The sequence below is a fragment of the Paroedura picta genome, chromosome 4 (assembly GCF_049243985.1).
Source record: "Paroedura picta isolate Pp20150507F chromosome 4, Ppicta_v3.0, whole genome shotgun sequence".
NCBI lineage: Eukaryota > Metazoa > Chordata > Lepidosauria > Squamata > Gekkonidae > Paroedura > Paroedura picta.
In genome coordinates this window covers 90873348-90880787 of record NC_135372.1, presented here as the reverse complement: position 1 = coordinate 90880787, position 7440 = coordinate 90873348, and positions in this window count along the sequence as shown.

Genomic DNA, 7440 nt, shown 5'->3' with positions numbered 1-7440 from the left:
AAGTCCAACCATTGCATTTGGCACCTTAACAGCTAGGAAGTGATGATTCTCTCTTAACTGGAGCGTGTCTGATTTGACCTGTGGAGGCTCTCTAGAAAGAGCTGCTGTGTTGGGAAAGGTCTGGAAATATGCAGAAATCCAAACACAGGGCTAGTTCTGCTATCTGGGGGCTGCAAGCCCCCACACCCCCATCACCCCTCCCATATTTAGGGTTCAGCAATGGCCTGTTTACATTCTTGTACGAATGTATATAGAGAGAGTAGTATGGGTGCAGTGCTTCCCCGAAACATGCCATCCCTCCATAGTGCTGTTCTGGGGCGCATTAGGGGGCAGTTCAGTGTCTGGGCCGGATACCAACCCCCCTGAACAGCAAGCGGTGTAATCCTGCCCCCATGATGGAGAATTCCATGCAACCATTATATGCACAAGCTCCAGGAAAATGCGGTAATTAATGAAGGCCCTTTCATTACTATTATGCAAATGTGATTAATTTCAGCTGCTATGAATATGCAAATATTACAATTATGATCTAATTACCAGCACTTGTGATGGGGAACAGGCAAATGATAAAAAGCAGCTAAAATACCCCAGCAGTGCCAGATGGGCACGGGAGTGTGAGGTCAAGGGGCATCTGACATCTGGCAGAGAGAAACAGAAGAAGCAGGGCAGCCAGGCGGGAAGTGCAATGCAGGTACATGCCTGACACAGGGCACGGAGTAGGAGGGAGACGTGTGCCTTCACCTTTTCAGTCACCTGGGTGCCCTTGGCTATATTTGTCATCAGTCTGGGTGTGATAATCATGGCTACAGAAAGAAGGCGCCTAAGAAGAGTGAGATTTGTCAGAACTCCAGGGAAGGCTTGAGACCAGGTTGTCAGCTAAGTTTTACCGGTTCTGTTAATCCTCTGACCATTCCTCACATAATTCTCCTACGTGGCCATTTCCCAACAACTCCTGGCTGTCCACATCAGAAAGAGTAACTGACTGGATCCCAACAAGGGCTGAGGAACTTTCCCATGGGGCTTTTCCCATGGAGACCCAGCTTGGTATAGTGGTCAGGAGTGCGGACTTCTAATCTGGTGAGCTGGGTTTGATTCTGCACTCCCCCACATGCAGCCAGCTGGGTGACCTTGGGCTTGCCACGGCACTGATAAGGCAGTTCTGACCGAGCAGTGATATCAGGGCTCTCTCAGCCCCACCTCCCTCACAGGGTGTCTGTTGTGGGGAGAGGAAAGGGAAGGCGACTGTAAACTGCTTTGAGCCTCCTTCGGGTAGAGAAAAGCAGCATATAAGTACCAACCCTTCTTCTTCTTCGTTGTACTCATGCAGCCTATCCTTTCATGTGAGTTGCTGCCCATGCAAAGTAACTTTGGAATCATGCCAGTGCAACTCCTGCTTAAACTGTGGACCTCTGGTGCACTCATTAAGCATGCACAGCGACTGCACACTTAAAGGAGACTCTGCATGAGCACTGTCTTCCAGTGGGCAGGGGCTTATACTCTGCCAGCATCACATCTAAACCCAGTGCAAAGACGTCAAGTTTAGAGAACAATTCCAGTGTGGAGAGGGAAGGACTATTGATGCGGGATGAGTAGGCTGGGACAGGAAGCTCAACCTTCTTCCTACCACTCTGCATTTCCACCTAAGGGCCCTTCTGCAGTCAGCTGACTTTAATAATTGCATGCCAACTCCTCTGAAACAGCTGCAGAATCCTCCTGCCTTCTCCCCAATTGCTCAGCAGCAGGCTCCATCCCTTGAGAGCAGCTTCCGCCCCCGTGGACTTGCATGCCGGCTGGGTGGAGCAGCGCAATCATCTGCCTCTGTAGAGTTGCCTGGTGCGTGTACCACATGCGGCTGCAGCAGCAGCAGCCCATATTTTATTTATAGATGCATAATTAGTGTTTTCCCTGGGAGAGGCAGAAGCTAAACATTGCTCATTAGAAGGGCTGAGCCTGGCACGGGCAAGTGCGGCTGCATGCTGGCTGAGTGGCGAGGGGCCAATCGGGGGGTGCTCCCTGAGGGCCCCGCCGGGATAGAAAGGGCAGCTAAGGAAGGAAAGGGAGGCCTGCACCCAGGGGGAGCCCCAGGCTCCATTTCCTCCTTTATAATCCGCTGCACTGATAAGACATTATTAGAAAAGTCTCCCATTATTAGAAAAGTGGTCCATCTAGACTTTTGTACTCAGCAGCACTCCAAACATTTCTCTTCGGAACACACAAACCAAATGTCTAGTCCTCATGACTGGAAATGAAAGCCTGAAAGGTATGAGAGGAATCTGGCCAAGACCCAGAAACCAAGAAAGGGCTACATGGAATTCCCAGAAAAGAAGAAGCCCGGAGGTCTCCTATGTGTGCCTGCCTCTCTCTTTCCTGTGGCTTCATAGGCCACTTCACTCTTCTGCAGGTCATGCACAGTGCTAAAAACTGCACTATGGCATTATTTCTCCATTGCCACATTGAGAAATGTCGGTGGAATCAAATATTATCATAACATTTTGAGAGTTCAAAGAAATTCGTTTTTTAAACAGACTGAATGAGGAAACAAGAATAAGTAAATATACCTTCTTTATTACTTATTTTGATCTCGGAATCTAGATTTTCTGTTGACAGAATCCAGAGCCCCATAGAACAAAGCTTCTGCAAATAAATTGTCCAAAAAGAATATTAGGTACTATACCTGTTTATCCTGACCCATGCTCAGAAGCAGGTCTCTATATACATAGATGCAATTGTAGATGTTAATCAGATCTGAATTTGGATTTTGATGTTTCCTTAAGTCCTATTTAAAGACTAGATGCGTCTTTTGATATATATTCCTACACAAGGAGACCATTAGTTGCTCAACTAGACCTAGGTCACTGATTTTAGATAAGCTTGCTGTTGCTTCTTCCACTCAAGAGTGATAGCGAACATGGGCATCAGAGTCTGGTAATTAATTCATAACAAAGCTTGTGCTGTTTGAGGTAGGTTCATTGCTGCCCACTGCCATGATGGTGGTGGAAGCAGTAAGGATCAAAGTAAGGTCAAGGCTAGCCACAGCTGCAAGAGACGTATTAAGATGTTGTGGCACAGGTAGACCAGTAGGTGGTATTCTAGCTTCAAAGTCGACAGAGGTCTAGGACAGCAAGGGGGGGGTGATGCATTCATCTGGATCGGGACACAATACACAGAAGGCTTGACCCTTCCTCTGAAAGGAAAAGAGGGGACAGTTGCTCGTGTGCATATATAGATTCATTTAAATGCATACAAGCCTAACTACACCAGCCATTTACAAAACGTGCCTTTGGTAAAGTTCTTTCCTTCCACATTTGATATGGAAAACTTCCATGGAAGAAACTGGAGCATCTCCTGGGCCACACACTCAGTTCATACAGGGCACTCACCGGCCAAGCCTTGCTTATGGGGCTGTAGAGCACAGCCATCATTTCCCCACCAGCTACATCTCGCAGGGAAAGCACCAATAAGGAAGACAAAAGGTTAACTATCCCCCATGGAACCTGCTCTGCCAATACTAATCCTACTGGTGAAGAAGTCCAGGTAAATGCAATGGGACACATCAGTTTACAGCCTCACTACCATGCTGAAAGAAAGAAACTCTGAAAGCCTCCCCCCTAAGCCCCCAGTGAGCTTCACTGGGGGCTAAAGCCTGCATCATGTCGTCTTCAAGCTATTATCCCAGACTGCCTGTCAAGAAAGGAGGCTTTGTGCTCCCATGTGCCATGGCTTGTGAGACTGGTAGAGCCGCCACCTGTGCATTCACACATTGTATTCATACCTGTGGATGTATAATGTGCGCTCATCCATTCAAGAAGCAGCCAGACGAACCTTTGTGCCTGTCCAGATTGCAAGAGTAACGAGAGCAAAGGAGCACACTGATCAAGACCATGTCACAGGAAACAAATCCCAGGAACTGGTCTTTACTAAGGCTTTTCTCCAACAGAACCACTGATGTTTAAAAACAGGCAATGAACCCTTGACTCCACCTCTTCCTGCCCCTGTTGGTGCTGTGGGGCAACTTATCAAGTAACCAGGGACTCTCCCTTCTTAGCAAATCAGCCCTTTGTACGAGAGCAAAAGCTGCCACACAAACATGCAGGCGGAGCAGATTATTGGATAGGAATTTTGTGCCACAGTCCCACGATCCCCCTAATTAGCTCCCTCCCCAATTCATTCCATGGCATTGGGGTCTGCCCTAACTTCATCTCTCTGGTTATGCAGCTGCCCAATCCCAGTCAAGAGTCAGCCCCATTTTAGAGCTGCTGCCTGGTCCAAGCCATCTCTGCTCTAATGCAAACCATCCATCTCCATTCCAATTAGACATTACAAGGGAGTCACACGAGATGCTCCTATCGGCAGCAGCATCTCAGCTCAAGCAGTTCTGCAGAGCTGGGGAATTAGGTAACCAGGCAACAGAGGAAGATGCAGCACCACAGTGACACAGAGCTAAACCCAGCAGCATGAAGCACTCTGCAGCCCTAGATGATGACCCCACAGCCAGTTGCACGGGGTCGGCAGCTAATCAACCTTCCTGTGCATTATTTATCATGACATATTCCTCTTGCTGTCTGTCCCAAAATGTTTTACATGCCAGCATTCAAGTCTAGAATATGCAATAATAAAATTAACCTCTTAGAACATATACAGAGTGTTTTTCCTTTACCTCTAAGTAACCCCAACCATCTCTTCTTGCATCTCTCTTTGCATGCCCAGCACACACTTTTATAAACATCTAATGCTTTTAAGAAAAATCCACTGCTCCCCTCAGCTGTTCTCTTCCCTGGCCTGATACCTGATTCCTTCTATTTCCTGCTGTGACACATCTGGAGACTTACTCATCACAGCTGGGGAGAAAGGGGTGATTGACAGGATCAGGAAAGGAACGGTGGGAGAAGCCACAGTGCCTCCCAGCCTATGACATCAAATTGAGAGCCAGCTTGGTGTAGCAGTTAAAAGCAGCAGGCTCTAAGTTGGGGTTTGATTCCCCACTCCTCCTCCACATGCAGCCAGCTGGGTGACCCTGGGCTAGTCACAATCCTGTCAGAGCTCTTTCAGTTTCATCTATCTCACAGGTTGTCCGTTGTGGGGAGAGGAAGAGAAGATGATTGTAAGCTGCTTTGAGACTCCTTCAGGTAGTAAAAAAGCGGGATACAAAACCCAACTCTTCTTTTTAAAAATAAATGCCTGTTTCGTCTGAGCTGCAGGGTAGAGCTTCTACTGACAATGGCTGAAGACTGTCCTGCCAGTACAAGAGTAACACTAATTTTGCCTGCAGATTGCTAACTAAATTTCTGCCACCCAAGGGTTTGTCTTGCCCATAGATGTATCAATGACTGTGTAATGAGCAGTCCTGCAGTGACCCCTGATCTCCTCTGGCTTAGTCTCCGAGGCCCCAAATTGGATCCACTTGGCTCCAAAGCTCATGAAGGCTGTTCTCCTCCTCCTATCTGTTCATGAGTAAAAAAAAAAAACCCTGCACACACCTCAGCTTTCTCCCTCACTCACTATGCTTTTTAATCAAGGCTTATTTTGACCATTAACTTTGACCATTTGCATAACCTATATGCAAATAAAGAGGGTCCCCACACTAAACAACAACAACAAAACCCTGCCCAGGACAGAGGAATTCCCTCACAATGACTCATGGATCATCCCTCCAATGGGCCATAAGAACCCAGGCTGCTTTTCCATGGGCTCTTTCAGTAGCAGTTCAGGCTGCCTCCTGTTCTCCACCTGCTTCCATTCAGCTCTAATTTGTGCTAATTATTGCCTGCTCTTCTCCCCTCAGGGGGCAGGATGAGAGGATAAACACAGCCATGCAGGCGGGAATTAACTGCCACACACACTCCCCCGCCCCCCCCCCAATAACTGCTTGAGGGGGGCTTAAGGGGGGCTTATCTTGCCAGGTCACCCCTGCAGAAGCAATCAAAGCAAAAGCTGTTGGTGGGCAAAATAAATAAATAAATCACACATCCCAGGAGGTTTGGCACGTGTGCTGTTTCTGAGACCAGCTCAGGGAAAATACTTCAGTTTATACAAACGGGCTTCTGCAGCGACCTTCTACAGCAATGGAGCGGTTGACAAGAAAGGCATCAATGCTCTACCTGTATGGGAGATTATTCATTTATTTGCAGACACACATCACTCCTAAGCCCTTGCAAAATTGTTATCGTAAGCCGCCTGGAATGACTTAGTCGAGAGGGGCAGGGTATAAATTATCTTTTTTTTTTAAATAAAAAGGAACTCTGTCCCCATTGCCCCTGCTCTGAGCTCACACAGCATATAAGAAAGCAGCTAGAAAAAGACTCCTAATGATGAATGTGAAGATGTTGCAAATGCCTCTGCTTTGCTCAGATTGCTCAAATGGACAGATAATCATATCATTATTGAGATGTCTGAATCAGCCTAAATGGTTGCTACAGCTGCAATTATGTACACATATACCCAAGAGGAAACCCAGTTGCAACCCTTACTTCCCACAAAAAAATGGACAGTTAGCTAAATATCCTTGATCATAGGTACAAGTCTCAGGGCTATTTCCCCAGCACCAAAGTTAGCTACACACTGCAGAGATTATTAGTCACTGGCATTAAGACCCATGTGATCTCTGCTGCTGTTTCTCAAAGCCTGGGGTATTACATTCCAGGAATGTTACAGCCCAGGCTGAAAGCGATCTATGACTATTCAGTGCCAGGAAACTCCTTACAGCTCTGACACTCAAAATGACTAAACTGACGATATTGTACCTTGGTCAAATCATGACAAGACAAGAGTCACTGGAAAAGTCAATAATGCTAAGAAAAGTTGAAGCCAATATGAAAAAGAAAGACCCACCATGAAATGGATTGACTCATGAAAGGAAGGCATGAACTTCCATTTGCAAGACAACTGTCCCAGAGGGCATTAATTCATAAGTTGGAAGCAACTTAACATCATGTATCACACAAAAATGGAACTGCCAGGCCAGATTCACAACTGTCCTCGCTTGCTGTAGGTGAATGCAAGTAAACACCAAGTAAGTTTTAAATGCCCCTCAATCAATGGCAGATCATACAGATAGGCGGGTTTTTATTCTGAACTATACACCTATGTCACAGAACATCGTAACTGACTTCCACAGGCAGCAGAGACTCATCAGATGCAATAGTGTCCTTTGATTGTCGCTTTATTGGATGCACAAATCAAAACATGTGTACAATGACAGCAATGAATGTAAATTCTAGACAGTTTCTAATAAGAGGCAATGTGTCAAATACCATCAGTCAATGATCATTCCAGACTATCCCTCCTCCTCAGAGCCTTGTTGCTCTCTTAAGCCCTTCCTTGCCTTGCCCCCTCCAGCTGGGTTTGCCTAGAGTTGCTGCTGACCTCCCACAAGGTATCTGCCCTATCCTGGAGCAGCTGCTGCCTTTCGCCCAGTACATGGCTTCTCCACAGTTGCCTTTG